This window comes from Carcharhinus amblyrhynchos, chromosome 3 (genome assembly GCF_965287045.1).
Source record: "Carcharhinus amblyrhynchos chromosome 3, sCarAmb.v2.hapA, whole genome shotgun sequence".
Classification (NCBI taxonomy): Eukaryota; Metazoa; Chordata; class Chondrichthyes; order Carcharhiniformes; family Carcharhinidae; genus Carcharhinus; species Carcharhinus amblyrhynchos.
In genome coordinates, this window is record NC_137326.1 from 131,858,849 (window position 1) to 131,878,336 (window position 19,488).

At 47.8% G+C, this 19,488-nt stretch overlaps 1 protein-coding gene across 3 annotated transcripts in view; it reads left to right on the top strand.

The window, feature by feature from the left end:
- p2ry1 (purinergic receptor P2Y1) overlaps nt 1-19,488 on the top strand; it is a 47,004-nt gene that overhangs the window by 17,005 nt on the left and 10,511 nt on the right. The window contains exon 1 of one of the 3 annotated variants that reach the window (XM_080186021.1): nt 16,505-16,632. The exons of the other annotated variants lie outside the window; for them this stretch is intronic. The gene's annotated coding sequence lies outside the window, so the exon portion shown is untranslated. Of the gene's footprint in view, nt 1-16,504; nt 16,633-19,488 lie in introns of those variants that run through there. 3 annotated transcript variants of the gene reach the window in all.

The following is a 19,488-nucleotide window of genomic DNA, read 5'->3' on the forward strand; positions in this document are numbered from 1 at the left end:
CTTCATGCTGGAGTGAATTGTGTTGACACCAATTTAGATTCTTAGTTGAAAGTACCAGTCCAGGACTCAACAAGAACATCAAACTGCACCCCAGTGAAGCTTTCAATGAGTCTTTTGGATGACATGTTAAACATTTTTAAAATTTACAGAATGCAAATGATGCTGGCTAGGCCTGTATTATAGACTCATAGAGGTTTACAGCATGGAAACAGGCCCTTCAGCCCAATTTGTCCTTGCCACCCTTTTTTTTAAACCTCTAAGCTAGTCACAATTGCCCTCGTTTGGCGCATATCCCTCTATACCCATCTTACCCATGCAACTAAGTACTTTTCAAAAGACAAAATTGTTCCCGCCTCTACTACAGCCTCTGGTAACTTGTTCCAGACACACTACCATCTATGTGAAAAAAATTGCTCCTCTGGTCCCTTTTTGTATCTCTCCTCTCTCACCTTAAACCTATGCCCTCTAATTTTGGATTCCCCTACTTTTGGGAAAGGATATTGACTATCTGCCTCATCTATGCCCCTCATTATTTTATAGATCTCTATAAGATCACCCCTAAGTCTCCTATGCTCCAGGGAAAATAGTCCTAGTCGGTCCAGCCTCTCCTTATAACTTAAACCATCAAGTCCCAGTAGCTTCCTAATAAATCTTTTCTGCACTCTTTCTGGTTTAATAATATCCTTCCTACAATAGGATAACCAGAACTGTACACAGTATTCAAAGTGTGGCCTTACCAATGTCTTGGTTGCCTTTCAGAAGGTGGTGGTGAGCTGCCTTCTTGAACTTCTACAATCCATATGGTGTAGGTACACCCACAGTGCTGTTTGGGAGGCAGATCCAGGATTTTGACCCAGTGACAAAGAAGGAATGGTGATATATTTCCAAGCCAGGATGGTGAGTGACTTGGAGGGAAACTTGCAGGAGGAGGTGCTTCCATGTATCTGTTCCCTTGCCCTTCTAGATGGAAGCGGTTGTGGGTTTGGAAAGTTCTGCCTAAGAAGCCTTGGTGAGTTCCTGCCATGCACCTTGTAGACAGTACGCACTGTTGTCACTGGGTATCGGTGGTGAAGGGAATGAATATTTGTGGAAGTGGTGCCAATCAAACAGGCTGCTTTGTCCTGGATGGTGTCAAGATTCTTGAGTGTTGTTGGAGCTGCACCCATTCAGGCAAGGGAGAGTATTGCATCATACTCCTGATGTGTGCCTTGTTAGGTGGAGGAGAGGCTTTGGGAAGTAAGAAGGTGAGCTACTCACCAAAGAATTCCTAACCTCAGATCTGCTCCTGTAGCCAGTGTATTGACTAGTCCACTTCCGATCCTGACTTCTGCCGCTGAGGCTCCATCTGCCCTTTCATAAAAGATCCCAGGTCACTATTTTAAGAAAGAATTGTGGAGTTATCCCATGTGTGCCGGCCAATGTTTAGCCAGCATCACTTCACCATTAGAGAGTCAGTTCAGCTGATCATTGTCACATGGCTGCTCATGGGAATCTGTTGTGTATAAATTGGGTACCACAAGTGTGACAATACATTGGCTCCGCTTAAAAAATTCTTGGGATCCGGAATGTACTGCCCAAGAGTGTGCTGGAGGCAGATTCACAGAATCTTAGGAGTATTACCCCTACCCTAGCACATTATTTTTCTTCAAATAATCATCTACTGCTCTCTTGAATACCCCAATTGAACCTGCGTCCACCACACTTCCAGATAGTGCATTCCAGATCCAAACCACTTGCCTCGAGAAAAAACATTTTTCTCACATCACATTTGCTTCTTTTGCCAGCTGCTTTAAGCTTGTGCCTTCTTGTTCTTGATCCTTTTAGAAGGGGGAACAGTTTCTCCCTATCTATTCTGTCCAACTCCCTCATGATTTTGAACATCTCTAACAAATCCCCGCTTAATCTTTTGTGTCAAAGGAGAGTAGACCCAACCCCTCCAATTTACCCTCATCACTGAAGTTTCTCATCCCTGGAACCTATTCTGTAATCCTTTTCTGCATTCACATCCTTAGTGTGGCACCCAGACAGTATACAATACTCCAGCCGAAGTCTAATTAATGTCTTGCATAAGTTCAGCACAACCTCCTAGGCCCTATTAATAAAACCCAGAATATAGTGTGCTGTATTAACTGTTCTGTCCACCTGTCTTGTCACCTTAAATGATCGGTGTATATATACACCCAGGCCTCTACACCCTAGCTATGTCTGTAACACCATATTTTGCAACTTTCCTTTCCTTCTCCCCTATGCACTCTATGAACAGTATACTTTGTCTGTATAGTGTGCAAAAAAACAATACTTTTCACTGTATCCCAATGCATGTGAACATAAATCAAATCAAACCATATTTATTTTGTCTGTCCATGCTCTTCCTACCAAAACACATCACCTCGCACTTCACTGCAGTGAACTTCATCTGCCGCCTGTCTGCCCACTCCACTAACTTGCCTATGTCCTTTTGAAGTTTTGCACTGTCCTCCTCACGGTTTACAATACTTTCCAAGTTTTGTGTCATCCGCAACCTTTGAAACTGTTCCCCAGACACCAGGATCTTCTAGATCATTAATAGATATCAGGAAAATCGAGGGTTCCAATACTGACCCCTGGGAAACTCAACCTTCCTCCAGCCTGATAAATATCCACTGACCATGACTCTGCTTCCTATTACTCAAAACAATTTTATATCCACATTGCTGTTGCCCCTTTTATTTCTTGAAATGCAACTTTTCTCATAAGTCTGTTGTGTGGCATTGTATCAAATGTCTTTTGAAAATCCATTGGCAGAATTCTACCATCTATGGAATCAGTGTGGGCGAGGAGCGGACAATGGAAATGTCCGTTGATCTCAGCTGTGAAATTCTGCCTAATGTACACCACAGCATCAGCATTAGCCTCATTGTCCCTTTCTGCTGCCTCTTTAAAGAGCTATATCAAGTGAGTTAAATATGAATTCCCCTTTAGAAATCCATTGGCTCTTCCTAACTAAGCCACGGGTGTTTCCACGTGACTGTTCATTCTATCCCTATCGTAAAAGCTTCCCCGTGATTGAAATTGAGACTGACCAGTCTGTAATTGCATGGCTTATCTTTACAACTCTTTTTGAATGTGGGTGTAATGTTTGCACCTCCCCTGAATCTAGTGAAGACTGAAAGATTATGGCATTAAGAAAAAATTGGATAATTTGCTAAAAATGTTCAGGGCAATAGGGAGAAGGTGGGGAATGACTCTAGGTGTGTTATATCTTTGGAGAGCTGGCAAAGACTCAATGGACTGAATGGCCTCCTTCAGAGCACAGCAATACGGTGATATACAGAGCATCTGAAGAGAGAAACAGGGTTAACATTTCAGGTCACTGCCCATTCATCAGATGGATCGTAATCATGTTGTGTCTCATAATTCCTATCATTCCAACATGTTAATGCATTTTTTTTTGCAGTACAAGGGCTGACAGTCTAGACTATTTCCTTTATACACTATCAATATCTTGCTCGTAGCCAATCAGAGGCAACAGCTGTGACGTTGTTGGGAAGGTGGGAAGTTTTGAACATTCACAGAGATTTAATGGGACAGATAGAATTTGTGTTCATATCGCTTATCTCAAATTCTTTATCAGTCAAATTACTTCTGAAGTTCAGTTGCTTTCCCAAAGGCAAGCATTGCAGCCAGTTTGTGCCCAGCAAGGTTCTGCTAATTGCCCTCTAACATACGAAGGTATGAATTAGGATCAGCAATATAGGCCACTCAACCCTTCGAGCCTGTCCAACCTTTCAATGAGATCATGGCTGATCCTAGAATGGCCTCAACTCCACACTTTCACCTACCCTCATAACCTTTCTTACTTACCAAGTGTGGCAAAATGGCACAGTGGTTAGCACTGCTGCCACGCAATAGGACATAGAACATTACAGCGCAGTACAGGCCCTTCGGCCCTCAATGTTGCACCGACCAGTGGAACGAATCTAATGACCCTCTAACCTAAACTATTCCAATGTTAACTGAGCCACGACAGATCAGCCATGATCTTATTGAATGGCGGGGCAGGCTCGAAGGGCTAGATGGCCTACTCCTGCTCCTATTTCTTATGTTCTTATGTTCTTATATGCCTATCCACTGACCATTTGAACACCCTTAAAGTTGGCGAGTCCACAACTGCTGCAGGCAGGGCATTCCACGCCCTTACTACCCTCTGAGTAAAGAACCTACCTCTGACATCCATCCTATAATTACCACCCCTTAATTTAAAGCTATGTCCCCTCGTGTTAGCCATCACCATCTGAGGAAAAAGGCTCTCACTGTCCACTCTATATAGCCCTCTGGTCATCTTGTATGCCTTAATTAGGTCACCTCTTAACCTTCTTCTCTCTAACGAAAACAACATCAAGTCCCTCAGCCTTTCCTCATAAGACCTTCCCACCATACCAGGCAACATCCTGGTAAACCTCCTCTGCACCCTTTCCAATGCCTCCACATCTTTCTTATAATGCGGCAACCAGAACTGTACGCAATACTCCAAGTGCAGCCGCACCAGAATTTTGTACAGTTGCAACATGATCTCATGGCTCTGAAATTCAATCCCTCTACCAATAAAAGCTAACACCCCGTGCGCCTTCTTAACAACCTTATCAACCTGGGTGTCAACTTTCAGGGATTTATGCACATGTACCCCGTGATCTCTCTGCTTGTTGACAATACCAAGAGTCCTTCCATTAGCCCTATATTCTGTACTCCTGTTACTTTAGCCCTATATTCTGTACTCCTGTCAGGGACTCGAGTTCAATTCTGGCCTGGCTCACTGTCTGTGTGGAGTCTGCATGCTCTCTTCGTGTCTGCGTGGGTTTTCTCTCGTTAACATAAGAACATAAGAAATAGGAGCAGGAGTAGGCCATCTAGCCCTTCGAGCCTGCCCCGCCATTCAATAAGATCATGGCTGATCTGTCGTGGCTCAGTTCCACTTTCCCGCCCTCTCCCCATAACCCTTAATCCCTTCTCTTATCAAAAACCCATCAACCCGCTTCTTAAAAATATTTAGCGAGGCAGCCTCCACCACTTCAACGGGCAGAGAATTCCAGAGATTCACCACCCTTTGAGTGAAGAAGTTCCTCCTCAACTCCGTTCTAAACCGCCTCCCCTTTATCTTGAGGCTGTGCCCCCTAGTCCTACTGTCTTTTTTGAGCGGGAAGAGTCTCTCCACCTCTATCCTATCCATCCCATTCATCATCTTATACGTCTCAATGAGATCTCCCCTCATTCTTCTAAACTCTAACGAGTACAAGCCTAGTTTATTCAGCCTCTCCTCATAGCTCAACCCCCTCAACTCCGGTATCAGCCTAGTAAACCTCCTCTGCACTCCCTCCAGGGCCAAAATATCCTTGCGCAGGTGCGGCGCCCAAAACTGCACACAGTACTCCAGCTGCGGCCTCACCAATGCCCTATACAGCTGCAGCAAGACCTCCCTACTTTTATATTCAATCCCCCTCGCTATGAAGGCCAGCATCCCATTCGCCTTCCTGACCACCTGCTGCGCCTGCAAGCTGGGTTTTTGCGATTCATGCACAAGGACCCCGAGGTCCCTCTGCACCGTCGCCTGCTGCAGTTTTTCGCCACGTAAGTAATAGTCCTTCCTACCATTCTTCCTACCAAAGTGGACCACCTCACACTTGCCAACATTAAATTCCATTTGCCATTTCCTGGCCCATTCGCCCAGCCTATCTAGATCCTTCTGCAGACTCTCCACACCCTCCGCACAATTTGCCGTTCCCCCAATCTTGGTGTCATCAGCAAATTTCGACACCCTGCACTCGGTTCCCTCCTCCAGATCATCTATATAAATGGTAAATAGCTGAGGCCCCAGCACCGACCCCTGGGGCACCCCACTAGTCACCATCCGCCAATCCGAATAGCACCCATTGACCCCCACTCTCTGCCTCCTATTTGACAACCAATCCTCTATCCACGCTAACACCCTACCCCCAACTCCATGTCCCCTGACCTTCTGCAATAACCTCTTGTGAGGTACCTTGTCAAACGCCTTCTGAAAATCTAGAAAGACCACATCCACCGGCTCTCCTCTATCCACTGCCCTAGACACATCCTCATAGAACTCCAGTAAATTTGTCAGACACGACTTCCCTTTAATGAAACCGTGTTGCGTCCGCCCTATCAAGCAATTCCCTTCAAGATGCCTCGCAATTTCCTGCTTAATGATGGATTCTAACATTTTACCTACCACAGACGTTAAACTAACCGGCCTATAATTCCCCGCCTTTTGCCTGGCACCCTTCTTAAACAACGGCGTAACATTAGCCGTTTTCCAATCTTCCGGCACTTCCCCGGAATCCAGCGACGTCTGGAAAATAACCACCAAGGCATCCACTATCACCTCCGCCATTTCTTTCAGAACCCTCGGATGCATTCCATCCGGTCCTGGGGACTTGTCCACAATCAGCCCCTCCAGTCTATCGAGCACCACCTCTCTAGTAACAGTAATGTCATTAAGACCCTCCATTCCTACCACCTTTCCATCGCTAACACCCGGCAAATTATTCACGTCCTCCTCCGTGAAGACAGAAACAAAAAAGTTATTCAAGACCTTCGCCATATCCCCATCCCCTACCACTAGCTCCCCTTTCTCATCCTCTAAAGGACCAACGTTCACCCTAGCCAGCCTCTTCCTTTTTATATATTTATAAAAACTCTTGCTATCCTTTTTTATATTAAGTGCTAGCCCAGCCTCATAGCTTCTCCTACCCTCCTTTATCAACTTCTTTGTCAATCTTTGTTGACATTTAAACCTTTCCCAATCCTCTTCTCGCCCACTGCTCTTAGCTACTCTAAATTCCTCCGCTTTTAATTTAACACTTTCCTTCACCTCCTTCGTTATCCACGGCTTATTACCTCTCTTCCTACTGTCCTTTTTAACCATCGGAATAAATTTCTGCTGAGCACCAAGAAAGATCTCCTTAAAGATCCTCCACTGCTCCTCAGCAGACCTACCTTCCAACACATTCCCCCAGTCCACATTCGCCAATTCTTCTCTCATCCTACCATACTCCCCTCTATTCAAACAAAGGACGCGTGTCCGGGAACCCACTTTCTCCTCCTCCATCTGCACCAGAAACTCCACCATACAATGATCACTCTCTCCAAGAGGATCCTTCACCGCAAGGTCCCTAATTCTACCCGCCTCATTCGTTGCTCTGGTTTTCTCCCACATTCCAAAGATGTGCCAGTTAGGTGGATTGGCCATGCTAAATTGCCCTTCAGTCTCCCAAGCTGCGGCGATTAGACAGATTAGCCATGGGAAATATGTACAGGTATAAGACAGGGGCTGAGCCTGGGTGAGCTACTCAAGAAAGTTGGTGCAGACATGGTCTCTTCTGTGCTGTAGGGATTCTATGCTTCTTAGAATCTATCTAGCTTTACTTCAAAAATATTCTGTTTATGCTGCCTTTTGATGAAGGGAATTCCAGAGACTCATCACCTTCTGGGAGAAAAAAATTCTCCTCGTCACTCTCCCTGAAGGGTAAGCCTTTATGTTTAAATGGTGGCCCCCAAGTACTGATTCTCCCGCAAGAGGAAACATCCTCTCCACGTCCACTCTGTCAAGACTCTTCAGATTTGACACATTTCAACCTGTTGAATATTGATTGGGCTTCATTTGGTTGAGGTATTTGTCCTCCTGACCTCTTAAGTGAAAGGAAGAAAAGTCTGGCTTTCCTCCCGAGATGATTGTGCAATTTGATGCAGGGAATTTGCTAAGATTTGGGAGTGTTTGTTCAGCAGCTCGGCAAAACGGTCACGCCACCTTTCCAACGTGGCTGCCTTATTAATGATTGGTTTAGATGTTAGATTATGAGCAAAGGTTGTGATGTGCCGGCCGTATTTAGCCCTCAGCACATTGGAATGACAAAGGCCGGAATTCTCCGGCCTCCTATCGGCATGTTTCTCGGCAGCGAGAGGCGGTGTGCCATTCCCAACGAGGGGAATGGGTTTTTCCATTCTGTCAGTGGGATTTCCTACTGTAGCCACCCCAAACTGCCAGGAGCCCCTGGGTGGGGAGTGGTGAGGGAGGGAGGGAGGGGGTGGGGGTGGGGGTTGGGGGGGGTGGGGACGCTGCTGCAGGCGGAACCAGAGAATCTGCCACTCGGCAAACAGCTGGAGAGTTGCGGCCAAACACCTTTCTCTCAGAGGGTTGTGATTTGTTCGAACTCTGTTAGAAACATAGAAATTAGAAGCAAGAGTAGGCCATTCAGCCCTTCGAGCCCGCTCCGCCATTCATCTTGATCGTTGCTGATCATCAAATTCAATATCCTGATCCCCCCACTTACTCCATATCTCTTGACCTCTTTAGCCACAGGAGCTATATCTAATTTCTTCTTGAAATCAGACAACATATTGGCCTCAATTGCTTTCTGTGGTAGTGAATGCCACACACTCACCACCCTCCAGGCGAAGAAGTTTCTCCTCATCTCAGTTCTAAAACTATCCTCAGACGATCACCCCTAGTTCTGGACTCCCCCACCATCGAGAACATTGGCTGCGTTTTTTTCCAAAAGGGCTGGATTGGCAGGGAAACTGTTCTAGATCCTGACTGTTTTGTCAGTTCAGCTTCTCACCCGGATCTCCACACTCTGAGCGCTGCAGAGGGCCCAGTTGTGAATCTCATTAAAAACCCAGTGGGGTGGGGCCTATTCACACCAGAGTTTGACAGCTTCGGAACTCTGCGCATGCGTGGTGGTCCCGACCTGTCAGACTCCCCGTTTGTTGGCCAGGACCCCCGCAGGGCTACCCCTCCAGCCTCCCTCAGGGCCCAGTCGCAGCTCCCACAACAATTCCAAGACCAGCCCTTAACCCCCCCCCCACCCCGAAGCGTCCCAATGTCCGGCCCACTCCCCCCACCCGCTCCCCCCCCCCCCAAGCCCGCTCCAATAGCTGCCCTCCCTCCATCCCAGGTCGATCGCCATGCAGCAGGACCCCCCACCCCTCCACTGATTGCCCCTGGGCCCCACCCACAATAAGCCCCCCCCCCCCCCCCTTAACACTGCCCAATGCCCGGTGGACAGTGCCAAGGTGCCCCCTGGGCACTTTGACCCTTGGGCAGTGCCATGGGGCACTGGTTTGCACTGCCAGGGTGCCCATACCCAGGGGACACCACTCTCCCACCACCTGGCCCCTTGGGAGGCGCCAATCGCCCCCCTTCATTCTGGCAGGGTCTCCCACTAAATCCCCGAACGTGGGGAGCTGCTCCAAAACTCACCCGGAATGAAGTATTTCCTGGTGGATGAGAGATTCAGTTGGGACTGGAAAGTTCCTGATAATTAGATTCAAACTCCATTTAAAACATATTACTTACCTGCCTTCCTGCCGGTTTCCAGCGTGGTCTGGCCTGCGATTGTTCTCCAGCTCTGGGAAAAGTGCATATGTTCCCAGTGCATGCGCAAATCCCGGAATAAGGCTGGCGACGTGCATCTCCCACTCTGACCCGCAGAACAGTGGGTCGGGATGGGAGAATCGCGGCCATTCTTTCTGAATCTACCCTGTCTAACCCTGTTAGAATTTCAAAAGTTTCTACCTCTCTCGCTTTTCTCATCTGAGTTCAGAGATTTTGTATCCCTCTGTTCTCCTCCTTCCTGGGTACAGGACTGTCTGATTTCACACGACAGTCATTCTTTCAAAGTATAATTTGATTTGATTTATTATTGCCACATGTATTGGTATGATGTGGAGATGCTGGCATTGGACTTGAGTGGGCACAGTATGAAGTCTCACAACATCAGGTTAAAGTCCAAAAGGTTTAACTGAAATCACGAGTTTTCGGAGCATCTAAATAGATAGTTCTATGGCCTGGTAGGTATAGATGTGATCGGCGCAACTTGTGGGCCGAGGGCCTGTTTGTGCTGTAGTGTTCTATGTTCTATGATGAAGGAACAGAGTTCCAAAAGCTCGTGAATCCAGATAAACTTGTTGGACTTTAATCTGGTGTTGTGAAACTTCTTAGTCGTATTAACATACAGTGAAAAGTGCTGTTTCTTGCGCACTATACAGACAAAACTGTAGTGTTATAGTCATAGCTAGGGTATAAAGATTAATATATGGCAGATGCGTTCAAAAGTCTGATGGCAGCAGGGAAGAAGCTGTTCTTGAGTCGTGACATCAGATTTTTGCATCTTTTTCCTAAAGAAAGAAAGTTTAAAGTTTATTTATTAGTATCACAAGTACACTTACATTAACGCTGCAATGAAGTTGCCGTGAAAATCCCCTTGTTGCCACACTCCGGTGCCCGTTCGGGTATGCTGATGGAACATTTAGCATGGCCAATCCACCTAACCCGCACATCTTTGGATGGTGGGAGGAGACTGGAGCACCTGGAGGAAACCCACGCAGACACAGGGAGAACGTACAGATTCCACACAGGTAATGACCCAGGCCAGGGCAGCAGTGCTAACCACTGTGCCATCTGGCTACCCAGGAAGGTGGAAGGAAAGATTGATGTTAATGAGATCTTGTTCTTTTCACGTACACTTACAAATACACTTTGAAATGCCGGTTGGAATTCTCTGACCTCACCCACGGCTGGAATTCTCCAGTCCCGCTGCAGCGAATGGAGACTTGGCTGGGCACCAGATTCTCGGTTCGCACTGGCTGCGGAGTTGGGGCGTACGACGCAGGAGAGTTCTGGCCGCTGTGTACTTTCTGGGGATTTTTTTCTTGTTTTACTTGGCTTGAAAAGTGAGTAAAGGCAAAGTTGGAATTTGCAGCTACTCTTGACACTTCTTTGTGAAAGGCAGTTTTTAAATAATGCCAGGAAACCGCGCCTGAGGTGACAAGTGATCAGGGGCTGTGGTGACGATTGCGTGTGTGAGATCAGCAGTGTAATGCGTGTGATGAAAACAAATGTTTTAAAATTGCGGACGTGGCAGATAGATCGTGCTTCCATTATTTTTACGTTAAGCAGTTTATTATACTTGAAAATAAACAATCGAAACCATCTTTACCATTTGTTTTGTTACTCGTGTTAGCTTTAAGTTTACATTTTACAGCTGATTTTGCCATAGAAATTTCTGCTTCCTTTCAAAGTGTTGTCTCGGGCGAGAAAAGAGGTGTCCAGATCTCCAGCTGCACTGTTGGCTTTTCACGCCGTACATCAGGACCGTAGCGGGAAAAAGCCGGGAGTCGGGAATCCCGAGCTCGGGAAAAGGGTATCCTGATCACAGATATTAAAAAAATGAACCCTACACACGCCTATGACGGGAGCATCCCCACTATGGAACTCCCCAGATAGCCTGCCCATGGCACTCCCCCCTGGCGCTGCCACCAGGCATTGCCACTCACGGTGCCACCCTGGCATTGCCCCCTGGCACTGCCTCCCTGACACTGCCTCCCTGGCACTGCCCTCCTGTCACTGCCTCCCTGACACTGCCCTCCTGTCACTGCCTCCCTGACACTGCCCTCCTGGCACTGCCTCCCTGGCACTGCCTCCCTGGCACTGCCTCCCTGACACTGCCCTCCTGTCACTGCCTCCCTGGCACTGCCTCCCTGGCACTGCCCTCCTGTCACTGCCTCCCTGGCACTGCCTACCCTGGCACTGCCTCCCTGACACTGCCCTCCTGTCACTGCCTCCCTGGCACTGCCTCCCTGGCACTGCCTACCCTGGCACTGCCTCCCTGACACTGTCCCCTGGCACTGCCTCCCTGACACTGTCCCCTGGCATTGCCTCCCTGACACTGCCCCACCTGGTGCTGCCTACCTTGGCGTGGCCTCCCTGACACTGTCCCCTGGCATTGCCCCCTGGCACTGCCTCCCTGGCACTGCCCTCCTGTCACTGCCTCCCTGGCACTGCCCTCCTGTCACTGCCTCCCTGACACTGCCCTCCTGTCACTGCCTCCCTGGCACTGCCTCCCTGGCACTGCCTACCCTGGCACTGCCTCCCTGACACTGTCCCCTGGCACTGCCTCCCTGACACTGTCCCCTGGCATTGCCTCCCTGACACTGCCCCACCTGGTGCTGCCTACCTTGGCGTGGCCTCCCTGACACTGTCCCCTGGCATTGCCCCCTGGCACTGCCTCCCTGGTGCTGCCTCCCTGGCTTTGCCCTCCTGACACTGCCCTCCTGGGGATGCCCCCGGTGGCATAGGGCCTTCACGTTTTTTTTAAAAAGCAGTTGGAAAGCTTGCAGATATGATGGGGGAATTCTAAATGTTGGGGAGGGATAATATGACGAGGAGCCAGGCTAATCGTAATGGAATTTATGGAAATGTAACGTGAGGTACCCACTCAGTGTTAATGTCACCGGGAAAATTGGTGGGGAAATAATTGGAAAGTGAGATCTCGTCTGCAAGAATCTTGTTCCCTTTAAGCAATTTATTTCATAGAATTCCTGCAGTACAGAAAAGGCCATTCGGCCCATTGAGTCTGCAGCGACTGTCTAGCAGAGTAACTTAACCAGGCCCTTTTCCCCACCCCATCTCTGCTACCCCACACGTTTCCCCTGGCTAATCCATCCAAGGGGCAAGTTTTGCATGGCAATCAACCTAACCCACACATCTTTGGACTGTGGGAGGAAACCAGAGCACCCGGAGGAAACCCACACAGACACGGGGAGAACTTGCAAGCTCCACATAGACTGTTACCCAAGCTGAGATTGAACTCAGGTCCCTGGCCAAGTGAGGCAGCAATGCTAACCACTGTGTCACCGTGCCGTCCAGTTCAGGGAAGGTCCCACGCACTGTCTGAGCAACCTTTGGTTCAGGCACAAGAGTTTTCATTGAAAAGTAAGGATTTGGCTTTGTATCACGTCCAGTCATTTTGTCAGGACGTTCCAGAATGACTCACCGTAAATGTTTTGATGGGTAGTCATTGTCAAAATGATTAACAACCACAGCAACCAGCTGTGGACAGGAAGAGACCACAAACAGGAGTGAAATCATTGCGTAGCTTATTTCAATAGCAAAATGCTGTGGATGCTGGAAATCTGAAATAAAAAAACAGAAAATGCAGGAAATATTCAGCATGTAAGGCAAGGGAGAGAAACCGAGTTAATAGGTTGGTGACCTTTCATTAGAGAGTAGATTACCTGCTTTGTTGGTAACAGATGAGGGGATGAAATGCTGCCCCAAATCTCTGCGTTTCTTCAAATATCGCCATACCGGGGCGGCATGGTGACACAGGAGTTAGCACTGATACCTCACAGCTCCAGGGATCCGGGTTCGATTCCTAGCTTGGGGGGTCACTGTCTGTATGGAGTCTGCACGTTCTCCCCATGTCTGCGTGGGTTTCCTCTGGCTGCTCTGGTTTCCTGCCACAGTCCGAAAGATGGGCTGGTTAGGTGCACTGGCCGTGCTAAATTCCCCCTCATTGTCCCTGAGCAGGTGCCGTGGTGTGGCGACGAGGGGATTTTCATTGCGGTGTTAATGTAAGCTTTACTTGCGATACTAATAAATAAATAAAGGTTTTCTGCATCCACCTGCCAAGGCAGATTAACCCTCAGATCAATGTGTCATCTGAGTGCCAACATCTCCGGCACTGCAGCACTCCCTCAGTACTGCACTAAAGTGTTAGTTTAGATTATGTGCTTAACTCTCTGGAGTGAGACGTTAACTCAGTGACAAACAAAATCTGATGCTCTCAGCTTCCTTGTCAAAGAGTTTCTGCTCGGAAATAAAAGCTGTTTTATTTGTCAGGCTAATTGGATGGTTCTTTCAAAGGCATCGCCTGATGGCCCAATTGGTCTCATTCTGTGTTGTATGATACTATGACTTGAACAGTAAGTGCCATTGAACGCAGAAACAAGAATTAGAAGCAGATGGTGGAACTTTAATTCATTAAAACATTATCTGGAACGAAGAATCTACTGATGACCGTGAAACCATCGTCGGAAAAATCCCATCTGGTTCACTAATGTCCTCTGGGGAAGGAAATCTGCTGTCCTAACCTGGTCTGGCCTACCTGTGAGTCCAGAGCCAGAACAGTGTGGTTGACTCTCAACTGCCCTCTGAAATGGCCAGGCAAGCCGTTCAGTTCAAGAGCAACTCGGGACGGGCAATAAGTGCTGGCCAGCCATCGATGTCCAAGTCCCATGACTGGCCTCTCAAACCTCCTCCATGTTGGTTGCTCTGATTGTGGCCTCAATCCCATTTTCCTGCCTGCTGCACCGCACCCTCCCCCCCACCCCCCACCCCACAATCCCTGACTCCCTTTTTTATCAACAACCTGTCTAACTCAGCCTTGAATATATCCGATGACCCAGCCTCCACCGCTTTCTGGGCAAGGGAAATCCACAGACTAACAAACCTCGGACAAAAGAAGAAGTTCAGTCTTAACTGGGAGATTCCAACTTTTTAAGCTGCATCCCCTGATTCTAGTTCCTCCCACAAGGATCTTAGCATCTGCCCTGTCAGTCATGAGACCATAAGAGATATTAACAGCAGTGACTCATTCATTTAATAAGATCATTGCTGATCTGTGACACTCACTGGACAGGATTTTACGGACTCACTCGGGAGGTCAGTGGAGATTTCCATTCTCGGACCCTCGCCCGCTCCAATTCCGTGGTGGGCAAGGTGGCAGAGTTCTGTCCACTAAGTCCATTTTTCTGCCTTATCTCCATAACCCTTAATTCCCCCTACTGATTAAAGACCTATTGATCTCAGCCTTGAACAAGTTCGAGGCCTCGACCTCTACAGCTTCCTGGGGTAAGTCTTCCAAAGATTGTTGACAGAAGAAATTCCTCCTTCAATAAGCACCCCCATGCCAATAAGCGGCACGGTAGCGCAGTGGTTAGCACTGCTGCTTCACAGCTCCAGGGTCCTGCGTTCGATTCCTGGCTTGGGTCACTGTCTGAGTGGAGTTTGCACATTCTCCTCGTGTCTGCATGGGTTTCCTCCGGGTGCTCTGGTTTCCTCCCACAGTCCAAAGATGTGCCGGTTAGGTTGATTGGCTGTGCTAAGAAATTGCCCCTTAGTGTCCTGGGAAGCGTAGGTTAGAGCGATTAGTGGGTATAACATATGTAGGGATATGGGGGTAGGGCCTGGGTGGGATTGTGTTCGGAGCAGACTCGATGGGCCAAAGGGCCGCTTTCTGTACTGTAGGATTCTATGATTCTGTCCTCTGGTCCTACACACTCCCATGACTAGAAACATTCTCCCAACATTTACTCTGTCTAACCCCCTAACAATCTTCTGTGTTTCAATCATATTGCCCCTCATTTTTCAAAACTGCAAGGAGTACATGCCCAACCTGTTTAATCCTTCCTCAGATGAAAATCCCTCAGTTCCCCTCAAGATCTTTGAAGAAGGTCACTTCTCATTTTTCGAAACTCTGATGGACCCAACCGCAGTAGGTCAATGTGTATTGAGTTGACACTGCTCTCAACTAGGTATTGAACTAGACATTGCATAGAAGCGACATTCAGAAGAATGATCATATTGAAAGGATACCAAAAGGTCATCGCTGTGTGGTGCCTTGGGATTTTTTTTCATGCTAAAGGCATAAGTATAAGTTGTTACAGCTAAGTGTATTATAGAATCCCTACAGCGCAGAAGGAGACCATTCAGCCCATTGATCCTGCACCATTTCTCCAATATAGAGTCATACCCAGGCCCACCCCATCGCCCTACCCAGTAACTCCACATATTTATCCACTAATCCCCCTAACCTATACATCTTTGGACATTAAGGGCAATTTAGCATTTCAACAAAGAATAAAGAAAATTACAGCACAGGAACAGGCCCTTCGGCCCTCCAAGCCTGCACCACCCATGCTGCCCGATTGAACTAAAACCCCCTACCCTTCCACGCACCATATCCCTCTATCCCCATCCAATTCATGTACTTGTCAAGACGCCGTTTAAAAGTCATTACAGTATCCGCTTCCACTACCTCCCCCAGTTCCAGGCATCCACTACTCTCTGTGTGAAAAACCTGCCTCGTACATCTCCTTTAAACCTAGCCCCTCGCACCTTAAACCTGTGCCTCCTGGAAGAGGGAAAAAGCTTCTGACTATCCACTCTGTCCAATGCCTCTCATAATCTTGTAGACTTCTATCAGGTCGTCCCTCAACCTCCATCACTCCAGTGAGAACAAACCAAATTTCTCCAACCTCTCCTCATAGCTAATGCACTCCATACGAGGCAACTTCCTAGTAAATCTTTTCTGTACCCTCTCCACATCCTCCTGGTAATGTGGCGACCAGAATTGAACACTATATTCCAAATGCAAATTTGACTTGATTTAATTTGATTTATTGTCACATGTATCAGTATACAGTGAATAGTATTGTTTCTTGTGTGCTATACAGATAAAACATACTGTACATAGAGAAGGAAAGGGGAGGGTGCAGAATGCAGTGTTACAGTCATAGCTCAGGTGTAGAGAAAGATCAACTTAATGCGAGGTAGGTCCATTCAAAAGTCTGACGGCAGCAGGGAAGAAGCTGTTCTTGAGTCGGTTGATACATGACCTCAGACTTTTGCATCTTTTTTTAATGGAAGAAGATGGAAGAGAGAATGTCCTGGGTGCGTGGAGTCCTTAATTATGTTGGCTGTTTCTCCTGAAGGAAGAAGGTGGAAGAGAGTGGTTGGGATTTGATGAACTCACTCGTAAAATCTCATCTGAGGCCAATGGAGAATTCTGTTCTGTAAGCGGTAAAATTCTGGCCAGTGTGTCTGGGTCATGTGGGGTCCTTGATTATGCTGGCTGCTTTTCTGAGGCAGCGGGAAGTGTAGACAGAGTCAGTGGATGGGAGGCTGATGTATGTGATGGACTGGGCTTTGTTCATGACCCTTTGCAGTTCCTTGCGGTGTTGGTCAGAGCAGGAGCCATACCAAGCTGTGATACAACTGGAAAGAATGCCTTCTATGATGCATCTGTAAAAGTTGGTGAGTGTCGTAGTGGACAATACAAATTTCCTTCGCCTCCTGAGAGAGTAGAGGCATGGGTGGGCTTTCTTAACTATAGCTGTAAGTATTTCTCAGCTATATTTACTTAACTGTATGGCCAATCCAATTAACCTACACATCTTTGGAGTGTGGGAGGAAAACAGAGCACGCGGAAGAAACCCACGCAGACAGAGGGAGAACATGCAAACTCCACACAGGCACTCGTGCTGCAATAACTGCAAGCATCTCAGCTGAAATGGAAATATACCTGCCTGTGCTGTCATGCTTTATGGCTGAAGGTCTGTTGTCAATTCTTTGGGGTCATCATGGTCTTTCAGTGTTGGTTTCATAAATCCCATGAATGTCACTGCCAAAGGACGATACTTCAACAGTCCTCCAACTTCACTCAAGGTTAAACTGCCCTCGAGATGGCTGGCATTTGGGTCCCATCCCGTGCCTGCGACAGCCTCATCGTACCCAGCTTATAGCACTTTTTTTTGGTTGGCAGTATTTAGACTGGCGATTTCAGAGCAGGCACTAACATATCGACCAGAACTAGGAGTGTGGTACGAAGGCCAATGTGGCGGGGAAGGAGGAGGACCTCCCTGGTGAACCCGCTCCTGGGCATGGCCAAACTTGCCACAAACAGTCCAGGCAGTGGGTAACCAAGGGGATCATTTGGCCCGACTGCCTGTTGTTTTACTGTGGCTACACTAGCAGCTAGGTGCCCCTAGAAAGCCAGCATGGGGTGTCGGCTGGCATCATCGAGGCTTTCTATGCCTGGTGGTGTTTCATCGAGCCCTTTAATCACATTTGGTTCAATATTTTCAGCTTCCTTTGTCATTTGTTGTTATTTAATGCAATATTCATTTAGTGGGTTGCATTTTTGATTTGTCCCACGGTTTGTTGATTTGGTTGAAATAGTACAAAAGCCAACATGTTATTCGGTGGCACGGTGGTTAGCACTGCTGCCTCACAGCACCAGGGACCCGGGTTCGAATCCTGCCTTGGGTCACTGTCTGCATGGAGTTTGCACATTCTCCCCTTATCTGCGTGGATTTCCTCCAGTTTCCTCCCACAGTCCAATGATGTGCAGGTTAGGTGGATTGGCCATGCTAAATTGCCCTGTAGTCCCAGGATGTGTAGATTAGGGAAATTAGACACAGTAAATTGCCCCTTTGTATCCAAAGATGTGTAGGTGAGGGGAATTACTCATGGCAAATTGTCCTTTAGTGTCCCAAGATGTGTAGGTTAAGTGGATTAGCTATGGGACATATGGCGGGATAATGGGATAGGGTTTGAGTAAGATACGCTGTCAGAAGGTCAGTGTAAGGCACTCTATCAGACAGTTGGTGCTGTTATGTTGATGCGAAACCAATCGTTGTTTAAAATGGAGTTTTGGATCCAATTCTGGATGCCACAATTTAGGACAGATATCTCAGAGAGGATGCAGTGGGGATGAAGTAAAATAGTTGCAGGATCGTGAGTTAATGTGGAAAAGGCACCAGTCACTTTCCTTTGAGCAAAAAGGTTCAGAGAAGATCTGACAGAGTTGTTCAAAACCTTGACTCGTTTTGATAGAATGAATAAAGAGAAACTATTTCCAGTAGCAATTGATTTGGTAACCAGAGGGTCCGACTTGAAGGAGAGACAATTGCGGAGCTACAGGGGAAACAGCAAGGGAAATCAAGAGATTGCAGCCAAGTGGGTCAAATGGCCTCCTTCTGTGCTGTACCGCTCTCTGTAACTACACTGCAAAAGTCGTAAATGCTTTCAGACGTCCTGGGATCGTGAAAGGCAATTTAGCAATGCAAGCTCTTTAAAACTCAATTTGCACAGGTGTGAGGAGGATTAACGAAAAACTCTACAATGGTCAGGAATCAGAATCCTGCGGATGCCGGGAAGCTGAGTTAAAAGTGCTGCAAATACTCAGCAGGTCAGGCAGCATCTGTGGAAAGAGAAACAGAGGGTTAAATTTTACGTGCTCCTTGGGGGGACATATTTTCCACGGCGGGGCGGGGTGCGTAAAATGGGTGGACGCTCATCCCACCACCTCCCCCCCGCACCCCCTCCCTCCCTCCAGACAGACCACTGAAGTCGGCAGTACGCCCACCATGTTTAAAAGAACAATTAAGACTCGGCTGGGTAATACGCTACTTGTGTCACAGTACGCTTGGTGTGGGTAACCCAGTGGGAAGTCACGTTGAGTTGTTAAAAATTGGGATGGGAGGAAAGGGGAGGTCTCTCTTTTGGGGGCTGCCCTTTATGAAACATGAGGTTGATTCCTCTTCCTTCTTATCACTCCATCTCGTGAACGCACTCCATTCCCCCATCACTGCCCCTGTCCTGAATCTACCCAAACCATCCCAGACCTATGTACTCCAGGGATGTGAGGCCGTGAGCGCCCTCTCTTCACCAACAGTTCCAGCAATGACCTTGACACCTTCCTGGTGCTGCTGGGATTGGCAGAGCTGCCAGCCAGCCTGATTGGTCGGCGGCTCCAGAGGGTGGGTCCTCTGGCCGAGGTTTAGGATTGGTCATTTTCCTTTTCCCTTCCCTCCCGATCTGTCGTCTACCCGCCAGCCTAGAAATTGTAGGAAAAAAGGGGTGGGAGA